The following is an 18,613-nucleotide window of genomic DNA, read 5'->3' on the forward strand; positions in this document are numbered from 1 at the left end:
AAAAATAGCCGGTCGTATATCTAGATCGCCTTACTTTTAAGTTTCGAAACCCATCGCAGCGCATTGATGAAGGTGCTGAATGAAACTTATGTTGCTAACGATATCTCTGTAAACAAACTGGACCGTTTAGTTAACAATATAAGTGTCGACAACTTCATATTCTTCAATGACAATGAGGTACCGCCAGGAGGCCGAGGATCAACTAAAGCTTTGCACATCACGACTCGCTGTAAAGGGTACACGTTACCGGGGGTATTGATTGACAATGGGTTTGCACTGAATGTCCTACCCCTATCTACGCTGAGTAGGTTGCCAGTGGATAGTTCCCATATGAAGATATGCCAAAATGTAGTGAGAGCATTTGATGGCACGGAAAGGAAGGTAATGGGGAGAATTGAAGTACCCCTCTTAATAGGGCCGAGTGCATACGAGGTAGATTTCTTAGTCATGGACATTAAGCCTTCGTATAATTGCCTATTGGGGAGACCGTGGATACACTCGACGGGGGCAGTCCCTTCATCGCTGCATCAAAAGTTGAAATTAGTGACCGAAGGTAGGTTAGTAACAATCAATGCTGAAGAGGACATCATCGCGGCAATAACCAGTGATGCCCCATATCTGGAGGCAAATGATGAAGCAATCGAATGCTCTTTTCGATCTTTAGAGTTTGTGAACGCGACGTTCATCATCGAAGGAAATAAGATTCCAATGCCCAGGTTATCTGAGACTACAAGAACGGGACTACGGCTAACTATTGGAAAAGGGGCTCTACCTGGAAGAGGACTCGGAAGATACCTCCAAGGAAGGATTAATGTACCAATGATGAAGGACAAACAAGACCGTTTTGGGTTAAGGTTTAAGCCGGACATGAAACAAATAAAGAAAGAACTTGAGAAGAAGCAAGAAAGAAGGAGAGCGCGAATGAGCGGGGGAGAAATCGAATGGGAACCAATGATCTTCCCCCATATATCGAAGACTTTTGTGTCTGGAGGGGTCATTCACTCCGAGCGGAAGACGTCAGGAAAGGAAATCTTGGAAGGAATGATGGAGAGTTTGGACATCAACGCCACATATGAATAAGGGACGGGGGTAGAGAATTTGTCAAGCATTCGCCCCTATGAGCCGGGAAGTGTTCTAAATAATTGGACTGCGGAAGAGATTCCTGTAGTCTTTAGAACTAACTCAGAGTAATGTCCAAAACACACTTATTGCTCTAGGCCTAGGAGTAACAAGTGTCCTTTTGTGAAATAGGCTTATGTTCGAAATCGTTATTTCAATGAAATGCATCCTTTTGACTTATTCCGTGCAAATATTCTTTTATTCTTTCATTCATGATCATACCATACATATCATTGTTCTTAGGTTCTCTTGTTCTTTGCATCTTCCTTCACACCTACAATAGGTCTCCAGATATCAATGATGCGAGTGACATTGCTACTAATTCAGAATCTCCTTTTGAGCGAGATATGTGTCTGGAGGGATCCCAAGACTTTGAGGATGACGGAGACTGTAACTTATCCCCTGATTTGTTAAGGATGGTAGAACACGAGGAAAAATAGATTCTACCTCACAAAGAGACCGTAGAGGTCGTGAACTTGGGAGATGAACTAGAAAGGAGAGAAGTAAAGATCGGAGCTTGCATCACCATAGAGACAAAGCGGAACCTTATTGAGTTACTCCAAGAGTTCAAGGATGTCTTTGCATGGTCATATCAGGATATGCCTGGGCTAAGTACTGACATTGTGGTACATAGGCTCCCCATCAAAGAAGAATGCAAGCCAGTTCAGCAAAAGCTTCGAAGGATGCGCCCCGATGTTCTGTTGAAAATAAAAGAGGAGGTCAAGAAGCAATTTGATGCTGGTTTCTTACAAGTAATTAAGTACTCGGAATGGGTAGCCAACATCGTCCCCGTCCCTAAAAAAGATGGAAAGGCACGGATGTGTGTAGACTACAGAGACTTAAACAAGGCCAGCCCGAAAGATAATTTCCTGTTGCTTCATATCTACACCTTAGTGGACAACACGGCAGGTTACTCACTCTTCTCCTTCATGGATGGTTTCTCGGGGTACAATCAGATCAAGATGCATCCTGAAGACATGAATAAAACTACATTTGTGACTATGTGGGGAACCTTTTGCTATGAAGTAATGCCGTTCGGATTGAAAGATGCGGGAGCAACATATCAGAGAGCCATGGTAACCCTATTTCATGATATGATGCATAAAGAAATTGAAGTCTATGTCGACGACATGATCGCCAAATCTCGGACTGAAGAAGAGCATGTGCAAGTCTTGAGGAAATTATTTTTAAGGTTGAGAAAATTCCAGTTGAAACTCAATCCCGCAAAATGTACCTTCGGAGCCAGGTCAAGAAAACTGTTAGGATTCGTGGTCAGTGAAAAAGAGATTGAGATTGACCCAGACAAAGTCAAAGCCATACAAGAGTTACCTCCACCACGTACTCAGAAGGAAGTTCGAGGATTCCTAGGAAGACTAAATTACATCGCTCGGTTTATTTCACAACTAACCGAGAAATGTGACCCCATATTCTGTCTCCTTAAGAAACACAACCCTAGTGGTTGGGACGAGGAATGCCAGAAGACTTTCGACAAAGTTAAGCAATATTTGTCTAATGCCCCAGTGTTGACACCACCTAATCCAGATAAGCCACTGATATTGTATTTGACAGTATTTGAAAATTCTATGGGATGTGTGCTTGGCCAACACGATGAATCGGGAAGGAAAGAAAGAGCGATATATTACCTCAGTAAAAAGTTTACTGAGTGTGAGACGAGATACTCGTTCATTGAAAAGTTGTGTTGTTCCTTGATCTGGACAACCCAAAGACTGAGACAATACATGTTGTACCATACAACTTGGCTGATCTCTAAAATGGATCCTCTAAAATACTTGATGGAGTCGACTGCCTTGAAAGGGAGAATGGCCCGATGGCAAATTCTACTTTCTGAATTCGATATAGTCTATGTGAACCAGAGGGCCGTAAAAGGAAGTGCGATAGCAGATTTCCTAGCCAGCAGAGCCCTAGAGGACTACGAGCCTCTGAACTTTGATTTCCTAAATGAAGATCTAATGTGCATAGCAACCACGAAAGAAGACCCTCAAGAAAGTCACCCTTGGAAGCTAAACTTTGACGGAGCATCAAATGTTGGGGTGAGAATCAGGCGATTCGTGTCCCCAAACGGAGATCATTATCCATTCACTAATAAATTGGATTTTGACTGCACGAACAATATGGCAGAATACGAAGCATGCATCATGGGAATACGTGCGGCCATAGAACGTAAAATCAAGGTGTTAGAGGTATATGGAGATTCTGCCCTAGTGATTTATCAACTCAAAGGGGAATGGGAGACAAGAGACAAATTGATCAATTACCGGAGGTTGATCCTTGAGTTAATTAAAGAGTTTGATGATATTGTCTTCTACTACCTCCCACGAGAAGAAAATCAGATGGCTGACGCCCTAGCAACTTTAGCTTCTATGATTAAGGTGAACCAACCAGAGGATGTGAAACCAATCCAAATAAGCATTTACGAGACCCCGGCTCATTGTTACAACCTCGAAGAAGAAGAGGAAAATGATGATCGCCCTTGGTGCCACGATATCCTATGATATATGAAGAATCGTGAGTACCCCGACCAAGCTACTGAGAACGACAAAAGAACATTGAGAATACTTGCCAGTGACTATGTCTTAGACGGGGAGATCCTATAAAAAAGAAGAAAGGATCAGGTACTGTTAAGATGTGTAGACGCTATTGAGGCTAAGAAAATCTTGGAGGAAGTCCATGAGGGCATCTGCGGGACACATGCTAATGGTTTTACAATGGCCAGGCAAATTATGAGGTTCGGTTATTATTGGTCTACTATAGAAGGAGACTGTATTAACTACACCAAAAGATGTCATAAGTGCCAAATCTATGGAGACAAGATTAATGTACCTCCCTCACCTCTGCATGTCATGACTTCGCCATGGCCTTTCTCAATGTGGGGCATGGATGTGATTGGGCCAATTTCGCCAAAAGCTTCAAATGGGCATCGTTTCATCTTTGTGGTCATCGATTATTTCATCAAATGGGTGGAAGCCGCTTCATATGCCAATGTCACTAAATCAGCAGTTAGCAAGTTCCTGAAAAAGGAAATCATCTATCGATATGGAATGCCGGAAATGATCATATCTGACAACGCATTGAATTTGAACAATAACACGATAGCGGATGTCTGCAGTCAGTTCAAGATCAGACACCACAACTCGTCACCAGATCGCTCAAGATGAGCAGTGACAATCGAAGCGGCCAATAAGAACATCAAGAAGATTGTAGGAAAGATGACAGAAACTTATAAAGATTGGCATGAGAAGCTACCATTCACCCTCTATGCTTATCGAACGTCTATCAGAACTTCTACTGGGGCAACGCCTTTCTCATTAGTCTATGGAATGGAGGTAGTCTTACCTATCGAGGTCGAGATTCCTTCCCTCAGAGTTTTGTCAGAAGTAAAGTTGGATGAAGCAGAATGGATCCAGTCCCGATACGATAGTTGAATTTGATTGAAGAAAAGAGGCTACGGGCTATTCGCCATGGTCAGATGTACCAAAAGCGAATGATGCGAGCTTACGACAAAAAGGTTCGTCCCAGAGAGTTCCACGAGGGAGACCTAGTACTGAAAAAGATCCTGCCCATACAAAAAGACTTCAGAGGAAAATAGATGCCGAATTGGGAAGGGCCTTATGTGGTGAAGAAAGCCTTTTCTAGCAGAGGATTGATATTGGCTGAAATGGATGGCAAGACCTTATCCAATCTCGTGAATTCGGATTCGGTCAAGAAATACTTCGCCTAAAAAAAAAAAAAGGGAGAGGCCAGGGTGAAAACTCGCGAAGAGCACCTTGAGACCAAAGGGATTTTGAATTGAAAACCCGTAAAGGGCAATTCAAATTTTGATCGAAGGTGGGGCATGCAATGGTCTTATGGTACCTAAATTAACAAGAAGGAGAGATGTTACATCTTGGGGCATCTGCAAGAGTACTCTAGATCCCCTAAACACATATTGGGCAAAAAAGGGGAGTCCTCAAGAAGTCAGTACAGAGAAACTCACGCTGCGATATCTGGGGCACCTAGTCCCTTTTATTCATTTTGTATTCCAGTAATGTTTGTTGACTGTGATTAATATATTCCCTTCAAATGTTGTTTCTGATAAATTTCAGTTTTGTCATTGTTATGATCTTTTTCAAGCATTTTGCATTGATGATTAATGGACTAAAACCATTTTTGCAAAAAGAGTTCTGCACATTACTCTAAAAGTTTCTAAATAGTATAGGAACCTGAAACAGGACTATTATTTAGAACTAACCAAACTCAAAGATTGGAAGCATCTGAGAAGAAAGAGTATAAATTAGGACCACCTCTTCGGGTTTTCTGTTCAAAATTTAAGCTGAACAAGAAGACAGAGTACCTTTTCAGAGAAAGAACCTTGATGAACAAAGAGCAATAGCAACCTAAACATTAAAAGGGACTCACGCTCACCACATGTTGCACCCATACATTCATAGATCATTCGTAATGCATCTAATTAGGAGCATTTGATTCACTTTGATCATAGCATCCTAATTCTTTGGCATAAGCATAAATACATGGAACTGATTCTACAGGTCATGTCCCTAGAATCAGTGAATTCACCAAGCCTTAAACCCATAAGCAGTAGGGTAACAGGTTAAATTTACAGATCTTAACCCCCTAAGCAATAGGGTAATAGGCTGAAAATTACAGATTTCGTCTCCCTGAAGTTGCAGTGGAGCAGATCAAATCCAGTAAATCCTGTCTTCCTGAAGTCTCAGTGGAGCAGACTGAAGTTACAAGTCTCATCTCCTTGAAGTCGCAGTGGAGCAGACTAAATGTACAGACCTTAAACCCCTAAGCAGTAGGGTAAAAGATTAAATTCAAAGGGCTTTAACCCCCCTAAGCAGTAGGGTAACAAGCCGAATTTGCAGATCTTATCACCCTAAGCAGTAGGAAAATAGATCAAAGAAGATGGGCCTTAACCCCCTAAGGAGTAGGGTAATAGGCTGAAAATCACAGATCTCACCTCCCTGAAGTTGCAGTGGAGCAGATCAAATACATCGAATTTTGCCTCTTCGAATGCAGTGAAGTAGATTCAAACCACCAAGCTTTAACCCCCTAAGCAGTAGGGTAACAAGCTGAAGTTTATAGATATTATTGCCCTAAGTAATAGGATAACAAGCCAAATTTTCAAACCTTAAACCCCTAAGCGGTAGGGTAACAGTTGAGTTCTGAGATCTAAACCCCTAAGCAAGAGGGAAGCAGATCAATGATGACAAGCCTTAACCCCTAGCGGTAGGGTAACAGGTTGAAAATCAAATATCTTCTCCCTGAAATGGCGTTGGAGCAGCTAAAAGCCACAGCAGATCTCCTTGAAGTTTCAGTGGAATTGATCGAAGCTACAACAGATCTCCTTGAAGTTTCAGTGGATTAAGCAAAGCTACAATAGATCTCCTTGAAGTTTCAGTGGAATTGATTGAAGTCACGTGTCTTATCTCCATGGAGTTGCGTGGAGCAGATCAAAACAAACCTTACCTTCTTGAAGTTGCAGTAGAGCAGTGAAGCGAAGCGAAGCGAAGCAACAAGATTGGAATAAAGCTACCTGGAGAAAAGGAGCGCTAAACAAGTCCAGACACAGTGAGACCGGGAAAAATTGGTCTTTCTTAAGTCTTTGCTCTGTTCTCGTTACACGACAACAAGCAAAGAGGGGCAGCTGTACAAGCCCAATTTTGGGCCCAAAACCCCTAAACCCACTAAGCCAATAACCCCAAACCTACCCATGCCCACACACACAACAAAAGAAAAAGCTAAGGAAACCCTAGCCGTCAGCACATGCTCCCCACCCCATCCACCACCGACGCCTACAAGTGGCCTCTGCTCCACCACCGTTTGCCTGAAGCAACAACAGAAGAATAGACAAATATTAAAAAAAAAAGAAATGTAATGGCTATTTAAAAGCCAAATCAAAAACCATTGTAGAGGGGCATTCTTTTAAAAATAAAAAGCGAACAACATTCGATTTCAAGAAAAAACAGAGACTTTAGCAACATCAAAAGTAAGGAATAGCCCCATATCAGAGACCGAAAAACTGAAAACAACAAATCTAAAGTCTATTTTCTTTTTTTCTTTTTGAATTTATTCACATATATTATCCCCATTTTTAATAAAACAACACATATATTAAATAAATAAAAAATAAAAAAAGGAGAAAAATCTATCCACGGGCGATTTTCGGCCACCGTGGCAACGGCCGGTACGGCGGATGACACGACGGCGACCGGCCCACTCCTCGTCGGATTCTGGTACCTGCAGAGAGAGAATAGAGGATTAGAAGTTTTTTTAGAAGAGGAGAAAGGAAATGAAATAAAAAAAAATAATTAGTTTATATAGGCTGGCAAAACGCATCGTTTTTCCCGACCCTTTTCAATCCAGAAACGGCTCCGTTTAGCTGCTCCGACCCGAGACCCGGCTCCGACCCGCCTCAGGATCCACGCGTTTTTGTATGATGGTCTAATTGCGCGCGCGGTCCTTCCGCTTTTCACACGTTTTGCAATTAGCTTCTTATTTCTTTCAAATTGGCCTCAAAATTCATCATGTTTTGTGATTTAATCCTACCTCCTGCGACGTCGTTTTAAGGGTTCGGGTAAATTACCCTTTTGATCCTCTGCAGTTGCGCGCGCATTCAAAGGGGTCCCTTATTTCATATTTATTTTAAAATCGACCCCAAAACTTAATATTTGTTCCGAATTTAGTCCATTTTTCATATTTAATACTGTTTTCATATTATTTTTACTCTTTGTTATTTTAATATTATTCATTATTCTATTTTACCTTTCTTGTATTATTATTTTTAGCATATTTTATTATTATTTAGGCATTTTTTTTAGATTAATATTACATATATATATATTTTATAATTGTTTTATATATATTATTATTGTTCCTAATATATGTTTTATGTATACATATTCAAATATTCTATTATGTACATTTTGTTATGCCTATTCTTACCTCTATATTTATTATTAATATCAATATATGTTTTATTATATATATTTAACATATATACGTATACGCTTATATATTATTATTATTAGTTTTTGATATTATTGTTTTGTTAATACATTTGTGTCATATATACATACTTTTAACATATATTTGTATATTATATTTCATATTATGCCCATGTAAATTAATGTTATATCATGTATGTCATTTTGTTATAATTTTTATATATTGTATATATCATATTATGTTCTACCATGTATATTATGTATGTCATGTATATGTTTTAATATATTATGTGTATATTTTGTTTTGTATTACACGTACATGTTATGTATATACATTTGATTTTATCATATATTTATTTTCCATATATTTATGTAATGTTTTTATTATTATTATCATTATTTTGCATTTTTACTATAATTACTATTGTACCTCTCACTTGTTATCACTATTGCATTATTACTTTTATTACTATAACCTTTTTATATGTAATTACCTATATGCTATTGTTTTATACTAACTAATTTAAAATATATATATACGTATTTTAACGTACTTATGTCACTTATATATATCATTATTCTCATTATTATCGTTTCGTCCCTATTTATTTATACCTTTGTAAATTCTCTCAAACCTTAAATCATTCATTATTTGTATCATCATAATTATTATTACTAACATGTATATATACCATGTAATTTTTATTATATTACTTATACATTTTATATATACCATGCATATGTGTCTTTTAATATCGTACTATTATTGTTATGTATATATATTTTTATATTTCTTATTACTTCTATTATTACTTAGGTACTTTGATACGTATATGTATGCGCTTTTATATTATTATTACCGCCATCATTATCATTTTATTTCGCCATCTTTATATTCATTTATTCGTTAATTTACTTATATATTCGATCATTTCATTTTTCTCACGCATTTGTTTATATTTATATATTACTAACCTTGCTTCTCGTCATCTTTTCATAATTACTCGTTATTATCACTCACTATTATCGTTAATAATATCATGATCGCTTTTATATATTACTATGAATCACTTTATGTTTTTACTCAATGCCTTAAAATAATTCTTTCATAAAGTGATATTCGTATTTGATAATTCGAGATAATCGTGCCCTAACTTATTGGGTTTCGATTTTCTCATTTAATCTAAATAACGGAATACTCTTTTAAATTGCTATACGAGTTTTGAAAATGCTCGTTCTCAGAGATACGAAGTGTTGTGCCCTAACTTACCGGGTATGACATTTCGTCACCTCGAAATATGAATTTATTTTAAAAAAAAGGCAATATTCGGTGTTTGAGAACTTGGGAAAACGTACCCGAACTTACTGGGTTTTGATTTTTCTCGTTTACCCTAAATAACCGAATACCCTTCTAACAAATTAAAAAACGTAAGTTTTATATAAAAGGCAAGCTCGCTCTCAAAAATTCAAGATGTCGTGTCCTAACTTACTGGATGTGACATTTCATATTTTGAGACGAGAAGGTCTTTAACACTTGAACTTTTTTATAAAAAAGGGATCGTATTTCAGAATTCTTTCAAGTTTTTAAATTTTCGACACTAAGACACTAATTAATCAACTAGGTACCAATTTTGGGCGTATCGAGTGTGCTAATCCTTCCTCGTGCGTAACTGACTCCCGAACCTGTTTTCTTGATTTGCGTAGACCAAAATTGTTGTTTAAATAAATCAAACTATTTATTAAAAACAACCACTTTTACAAGGTGACCCGATCACACCTCGTCAAAAAAGATCGGTGGCGACTCCTCTATTCATTTTCATTATCAAAATCCAAGTCGATACCCGATTTTCCTAAAAAATGGTTACGACAGCGTCAATTGTGGACGATGTGCTGTATACTGTCATGTATAATTATTCTGGTGAGTTCTGTTCTTTGGAGGAGTATAATTTGCTTGATAAGAAACATTTGCCCGTCAAATAGTCATCAGAATTTTCAGTGGATCTACCAAGGAGTGGCACTCTGTTTCGTTTGGGCAATGGCTGAGTGTATTTTGGGTTGGGTCAACCATATCGATATGAGTTTTGAGTACATAAGATTTAATATGTGGTGCAACGAGCAGGGAGGGATTCATGCAGCTGCAGAGCATCAATCTGCCATCACTGTTCCATATCGATCCAAAGATATTTGTGATATATTTTTGTTCCGAATGAAGGTTAGAGCCCCCTTCATATCACTACTACATCATAATTATTCATTTACCAATGCTGCTTGCCATTACATTTGGTTTGCTCTAAATGAAGGTTAGTGTCCCCTTCACATCACTACCACATCTTAATTATTCCCATCGTTGTAAATTGATGGATTTTTCATTTGCCAATGTTGCTCTTCTTGTCGCTAAGAAGTTGATAGTGAGCCTGGAACTTCCTGTATAAAACTTGAGTAATGCTAAGGTACGAAGTAGACGAATCAGGCGTTGGATTTGCATTGTGTGAAAATGTCTGCTCTATTTGTTGTTTTAAATGGGTACGAGGCTCCTAGCACCTTTAGAGAACTAGAACTCAAGTGCTGTCTTGCCTTACCCCCAAGCCCCAATAGTTGCTTCTAGTTTTTTGTTCCAACAAGAAAATAAAATATCCTGATCTAAACAAAGGCTTAAATTCCTACTTAGGAAGTTGGTAGACTATGACAATGTTTCTGCCTAAAATATCAGAGCGAGGTCATTACCTATAGGCAAGTGAAGATTTAGTAAAATGATGTCCTTTTGTCGGTGATGGGTACCACAGTAAAAATGTCAATATTGATAAGGACTATGATAATCTTGAACAATAAGTAAACAAAGTAAAGCTTGACTGCCACTTACATAAAATTAGAAAAAGAAATTCGGTGGGTTGTATTGGGCCAAGAATGGCTCCCTTTTGGTAATTAGGGTTGGGTCTAGTCGAATGATATTGCCCATATTTTGTGCTGGGTCAGGGGCCTAGCCAAACGTGAAAGGTGTTAGTATCCTGTCTAGGCTCGACTTGTGAGCAGACCTACTTATGACGAAACTATTACTTAGGTTGTAACTTTTACTTGACATCGACCCCCCCCCAACAAAAATTACTTTTTGATAACCTCTGTCTCTCCCACTACTCATGATTGGTGTTACTTTCATATTAGTGCTTTCCTAATAAATTCCCAACCCTTTTAACTTCACTCGAAGAGGCTATACAGTTGTCCCAGAGATGAAGGTTTGGCTCTCAAGAAATTCTGTACGATTGGTACGACCATCATGATTTAACTGGTCTTGAGAACGTACAACCTTTATCACCGCACTTGTTCCTTTTAGTCTTCCTTTCTGTCTTCGTGCAACATCTTGTTTTAATGGTTTACAAGGTTTCCTCATCTTACTGAACAGAAATTTTTGCAACATGCATATGATAAGAAGCAAGATGAAAGTGCAGAAAATATAACTATTACTAAGTGAGGATAGATTTATTCAATAGGCTGAATTTGATTTGAGATAGTGAATGTGATTACTAAGTGAGCTATTAGCTTGTTGAAATCAGCAAGAGAGTGGACAAAATATTACTTAAGAATATAACTCTAATAAATGGGAATTACTTAGTCCTATAAGTAGAGAATTTGAAGTAGAGAAAAAGTAATTAGTAGGGGACAAAAATTTTTATTTGGAAATTCTTGTTAAATATTTTGCCATCCTATTTCCGGTTTTGTATATCATATGAATCGTATGCTTTCTTGGAAAGTAAGAAGGTTTGGGAGTGATAATTATATCTGTATTATTTTTTCCTCGTTTCTTTGATTTTGTTCTTGCGTGCTTGACTGATGAAGCTCCAACACGTAAGAAGTCAAAAATGAAAATGGAATGAATTACATATGAAGATAGAATGCTGCAGACTGCAGATGTATATCTGAAAAACCATTAATAGATTATGGAGATCGTTTCTTCGATGTGTTTGTTTTGTTGGTAGTTGTGAGCTATAATAATAATAATAATCTTACTCACTTTTCATTGCTGTAAAAGGTCATGGAAGCTTTTATTATTATTAACAATGTTGATTTTTATGGCTCATTTTAGGCCTGTTGATGTGGTCTGCTGATGGATATGTGTGTATACGATTTTCTATGATTTTTTTTAAATGTTTGTTGATTTTTTTAATGTTTTATACATTAAATACTAGTTTTTGCCATGTGGTGAAAACAACCAGCAAAAAAAATGGCACTTTTGACTTTGTAACTTTGATGGATAACTGTAATGATAAAATGGCTTAATTTATTATAATTCTAACGTCTAGGGGTTCAATTTTTGGTTTTTGTCCCTTAAGCCTTCAATTTTCGCTGCAATGATATAAAATTATATTTCTAATCTCAGATATTTTTTCTCTCCCTTTTAGGCCTCAGCTGGAACGTGTTGGTGCATGGAGTTGAGTCAAGACCCATGTTGATGGTGAAGAGAGACTTTGAAGACGCGGTCAATTATTTTGGTTAGAACTTTGAAGTTGTTCATGTAATTGGGTGCTTTCTTTTTGGATACCGAAATATTGACAAAGTTAAAACAATATAGTATTGTGATTTTGCACTTTATTCAGTTCTCTTAAGGCCATTTCTCTTGTCCTTCAAATAACACCCATTAAGTGGTTTGAATTTTTATTTTTTAAATTAAATAAATGTATTTGAAAATTAAATTAAACTTTCGTAGTCAGAAGCGAATCCTGGGGATTGACGGGGGGCCAAACCTCTAAAATAGAAAATTGTTATGGCCCTATAAAAAATTTTAAAATTTTAAAATATTGGTGAAAGTGATGTATAGTGGTAAATTTTAAATTTCACTTAATTTTGCATATTAGCCCAAAATAATTTAAGAAATTTGAATTTTCTACTAAATAAGCATTTAACAAATCGATGGATTTAGAAATAATCATGAAATATTTAGAAGTATTTTACTATTCAATTTATGTAGGATTTGGGAATTTAGTTTTAAATTTTGGATTTGAATTTAAAAAAAATACAGATTGAGTGAAACATATATATACAAAATATAATATATATATATATATATATAGATTGAGTGATTATTTCTTAAAACAAGAATTTGTTGGATTCCTACTAACCAGTTGATTTGGGTTCATCGGTATATATGAATTTGACAAATTCATACTTTTTATACCATTTTAAATATATATTCTATTAAAACAAATACATTTATAAAAAAATAATTTAAAGATCATCATATTAGAGTAATGATTTAGGGGTGTTTAAATTTCGATTAAAATTAATCGGTCAGTTTACTAATTTAATTCGATTAGAAGTTGGTTAATAAATTTTAAAAAGTTTAATTATTGGTTAATTTAGCTCGAAAGCAAGTAATTAAACAGATTAATCGAACTTAATAACTAATATCATATATTACATGTATTAGGCTTAGCGTACTGCCCACCTAATCCCTAACCAACGGCTCACCCCAACACTCCTAAGTCTTACCCAAAATAAACCTAATTTAGTATAATTTATAAACCCAACCCAATTTACAGTATTGGGGTTGAATCCGCAGCTTTCATAAAATACAAGTACTAGTAGAGATATTTTGCTGATTATTTTAACCTGAAAGTTTTAGGGAAGGACTTGCTCAATTGGTTTGCAGACAAGTCTAGATACGAAAGCTTGGACATAAGTCCTAGTTCCAAGGGTATATTACCAGAAAGTTTGTTCCCATTCAAACCAAGATAAAGCAAAAAAGTCAACTTTTGCACAACCTACAATGGGAAGACACTACACCTTGAAATTCATTGTCAAGTTAATGAATTTTAGGTTCGGGTAAACACTTAAATATTTAGATATATTCCCTCTAAGTCAGTTTTTTCAAGGTGGGCTCTCTTCAAGCTAGTGCAAATTTTCAACCGTTGAGGGATTAACCTAGTAAGCTGGTTGTCATCTGTTGTGATGTATTCAAGTGATCCACCATGGCAAATGCCTTGCGGCAAATTTGTGTTAATCATACAGGTTTTAACTTGAAGCTTTATCGAGTGAGTTTTGTTGTTTGATAGTGTGATACAGGAGTCAAGAATTATATTGCAGAATATTGCAAACTGTATTTCTTGTAAGATAGAATTTGTTTATAAATTAAATCGGAGGTTACGAGATTAACTCTGTTAACTCAAAAGATCGGAGGTTACGAGCTTAACTCTGCTAACCTTAATAATCAGTTAGGAGCGTAGGTCCATAAGTTGTCAGAAAGCCAAAGTTAGTGATATTAAATCAAGCGAACCATAAGAAAGCAAAAAATCATGATAGTAAATCAACTTGACAGCCCAAAAGATATAAGTCGGATCTATACTCACACATAGAGCATGCAAGAATAAAGCATCAAGATACTCCATGAATAGTAAACTAATGTCCCTTAGGAAGGCGAGGAGAACCAAACTGTAGCACATAACATCGATATCAGATCATATTTGGGACCATGTTCTAAAAGATCCACACCAGCTGCAAACTCATAGTATCAAAACTTTTATGGGATTACAGAAAAGACGAATAATTCAAATGGATATTCCATGTCTTTTGGCGATCTATCTCATAAAAAACCTCATCGTCAACAGATGAATGCTTACTCATATCGAAATCTTCTGGTGCAATGTTTAAGAAATCTACAAGTTTACTAAATGTTTGATTTTCAATGAATTGTACTTGGAAAACGCCATCACTGAAGAGGTGTGGCGCAAAAAATCCAAGGATGCTCCTTATTGTGCAGTTTTCCAAATAGCTTTTTCCTGTTGCTCACGTACAATAACACCTTTTGCTCCAATCCAAGGTATCGTGATAGATAATCAAACTCGCAGGAGGAAAACATATTTGCATGAAGTGATACCAACATAAATATGACTATCTCAACAAGTGCAGATTCGACAGTAGTTCGAAACCCATAGTTATACTCGCAAAATCCAACTTTAAAGGCTATTTATAACTTATCCTATATCAAGATATGCAACTGCATGCATAATAATCAAGAGAAATCGTACAAACATGTCAATATCCCGAAAAGTAATAATAGTATGGACTCGAATGATTTCATTAGTCATTTACATGATAACATCCTTCACCAAATCATTTTGCTGCTCCCTATTCAATCCGATGTTCGAACTTAGTGTCTTTTCATTTTAGAGACAACGGTGCTTTTTGGAGCAACTGTTGGTTCTTTTGGAAGATGTCATGGTTGATATCAGAAAAGGTCCTTTAACGTATTGGACATAAGACTTTGAGACTGAGACTCCCTTTCCCTTCTCATTATTGTTATGGTCTCTGTAATTGTGGCCTTCTCAAGTAGGCGACCTGAATGTTATTTGAGTGAATTAAAATAGCTTTGATGGATTGATTGTTAAATGGAAAGAGAACCAATCAATGCCTTACTTTGCTTCCTGAAGTTTTGTTCGAGTTTAGAAAGACCTTATGTTAACTTGATCCAAAATGCTAAAACCTGCCCAACACTGTAAATAACTTCAACACTTGGTGTCAGACACTGTATTTTTTTAACAACTAAACCAAGATCGAAGGCAATTTCTTCTCAGTAGCAATTACTAACCCATTAGCAGCTTTGATTCTAAGAGATGTTTGACCCGATTCGATTGCCGACAAGGGTGCTCGATTTGAACTAGCTTTCCCGAAGGACAAGATGCAACACTAATGAGGCTAGAACGATCGGGACAACAAGTGAACTCAGTTTTTTAAACACTATTATCATAAGCACCAGCTGCTGTCAAAATTTTGAGATTGGGATATCACTGCTATCAAAGCCGGGAGTCCAACTTCAACGCATCTAACTAATTGAAGGAAACCATGTGAATAGAGACAAAGTGCAATGAAAGTCAGAAAAGGAAACTCGTATAAAAAATAATGTTAGATTTTGGAAGCTAGCCCAACACCTACAAATATAATTATCACAGAAAGCATATGCAAATTTATATATATATATATACACACACACAAAGCTATCAGCTTAAAAAGTCAACATTTTTATTTACTCACTAAACAAAAAACCCTAAACTTTAAGCTTCCCATTTCCACATCTTTTTTAATACTCTAAATCATCATATTAAGTAAATAATAAAGAATTATAAAACTTGATTTAATCATCAATTTAATCCGATTCAACTTATTCAAAACATGCGAACCGATTTTTTGTCTCATTCAAATTAATATACCTATTAACTCCCGATTCAATTAATCCAATGGTTGATCAAATTTCAACAAATCTCTAACATTTGATACAAAATAATAATATTTTATATTCATTAAAATAATCATAATTAATAAATAATTTTAAATTACAAACAGTCACATATTGAGAATATCTTTAGTTTGAAATTAACAACTAAAACAAGCAAATTACAATTTTTTTAAAAAATTATCAACCTTTACTTCTTGAAACAGATAATTGAACAACTTGTCAACAAATTTATTTAACTATAAATCTTTTTTTCTCAATGACTATTAAACCCAAACCAAATTAAAAAAAAGAAAAAGAAAAAAGAAATAACCCGAACTTAGAAACCCAAAACTAAAAGCGATTTTGGATCTGGAAAGGCGAAGCTGAGGGGGAACCATGAGCGGTGATACTAGTGATTCCTCCAGTTACTTTGATGGGAGAGAGCCAGATGAACTGGTCAGGGCCCTCGTCCAGAAATGGCCGGATATCGATGGTAAAATAACGCACGGTTTGCACTTTATTGATCTGGAAAGCAATAAAGTCTTTATTAAGGCGATGCCACCTGATGCTCCTTCATGTTCCACTGCCGTTTCCTGTGGCAATCACGTTTACGTTATTGGGGGAATGCGCGAAAATGATGCTAATTTTCGTGGTTATGATGGAGTAAACGATGTTTTCCAATTAGATTTGAAGGACCTTGAACGTGGGTGGAGAAAAACTACTTCTATGTTGTTCCCTCGGGTTTTTCCCCTGGTTCTTGCTGCTGAAGGAAAGATTTACGTCTTCCAATATTTGGTTTCTGAATCTTTTGGCGAGGTTTACGATATAAGTGGGGATTTTTGGGAACCATTGTCGCCCCCTCCGGAAGCTATCGATATATGTGTTCCTGTTCTAGATTCTTCCCGATCTCGGATTTTGGTGCACTGCCATGCCAGTGATACTCTTTACGCTAATCACTATGATCGTAAATCATGGGTTTGCCTCGAACAAAAATTTTGTTACTGGTCTGACACAGCGACAATCGTGGACGATGTCCTGTATACTGTCATTTATAATTATTCTGGTAAGTTCCGTTCTTCGGAGGCGTATAATTTGCTTGATAGGAAACATTTGCCCGTCAAATAGTCATCAGAATTTCCAGCGGCTCCACCACAGGGTGGCACTCTGTTTCGTTTGGGCAATGGCTGAGTGTATTTTGGGTTGGGTCAACCATATCGATATGAGTTTTGAGTACTTAAGATTTAATATGTGGTGCAACGAGCAGGGAGGGATTCATGCAGCTGCAGAGCATCAATCTGCCATCACTGTTCCATATCGATCCAAAGATATTTGTGATATATTTTTGTTCTGAATGAAGGTTAGAGCCCCCTTCATATCACTACTACATCATAATTATTCATTTGACAATGCTGCTTGCCATTGCATTTGGTTTGCTCTAAATGAAGGTTAGTGCGCCCTTCACATCACTACCACATCTTAATTATTCCCATCCTTGTAAATTGACGGATTTTTCATTTGCCAATACTTCTTGTCATTGCATTTTGTTTGCTCTTCTTGTCACTAAGAATTTGATAGTGAGCCTGGAACTTCCTGTATAAAACTTGAGTAATGCTAAGGTATGGAGTAGACGAATCAGGCGTTGGATTTGCATTGTGTGAAAATGTCTGCTCTATTTGTTGTTTTAAATGGTACGAGGCTCCTAGCACCTTTAGAGAACTAGAACTCAAGTTCTGTCTTGCCTTACCCCCAGGCCCCAATAGTTGCTTCTACTTTTTTTTCCAACAAGAAAATAAAATATCCTGATCTAAACAAAGGCTTAAATTCCTACTTAGGAAGTTGGTAGACTATGACAATGTTTCTGCCTAAAATATCAGAGCGAGGTCATTACCTATAGGCAAGTGAAGATTTAATAAAATGATGTCCTTTTGTCAGTGATGGATACCACACGTAAAAATGCCATTATTGATAAGGATTATAATAACCTTGAACAATAAGTAAACAAAGTAAAGCTTGACTGCCAGTTAAATAAAATTAGAAAAAGAAATTGGGTGGGTTGTGTTGGGCCAAGAATGGCTCGCTTTTGGTAATTAGGGTTGGTTCTAGTCGAATGATATTGCCCATATTTTGTGCTGGGTCAGGGCCTAGCCAAACGTGAAAGATGTTAGTATCCTGTCTAGACTCGACTTGTGAGCAGGCCTACCTATGACCAAACTATTACTTAGGTTGTAACTTCTACTTGACTTCCATCCCACCCCCCAAAATTACTTTCAATAATCTCCGTCTCTCCCACTACTCATGATTGGTGTTACTTTCATATTAGTGCTTT

At 36.7% G+C, this 18,613-nt stretch overlaps 1 long non-coding RNA gene across 1 annotated transcript; it reads left to right on the forward strand.

Moving 5' to 3' along the window:
• The first annotated feature begins 10,202 nt into the window (after window positions 1–10,202).
• On the forward strand, window positions 10,203–12,644 carry LOC128294082 (uncharacterized). The gene is made up of 2 exons (XR_008284304.1): window positions 10,203–10,299; window positions 12,482–12,644. It is a non-coding gene; the product is annotated as an uncharacterized LOC128294082 (long non-coding RNA).
• The last annotated feature ends 5,969 nt before the right edge of the window (window positions 12,645–18,613 follow it).

The sequence above is a fragment of the Gossypium arboreum genome, chromosome 6 (genome assembly GCF_025698485.1).
Source record: "Gossypium arboreum isolate Shixiya-1 chromosome 6, ASM2569848v2, whole genome shotgun sequence".
Classification (NCBI taxonomy): Eukaryota; Viridiplantae; Streptophyta; class Magnoliopsida; order Malvales; family Malvaceae; genus Gossypium; species Gossypium arboreum.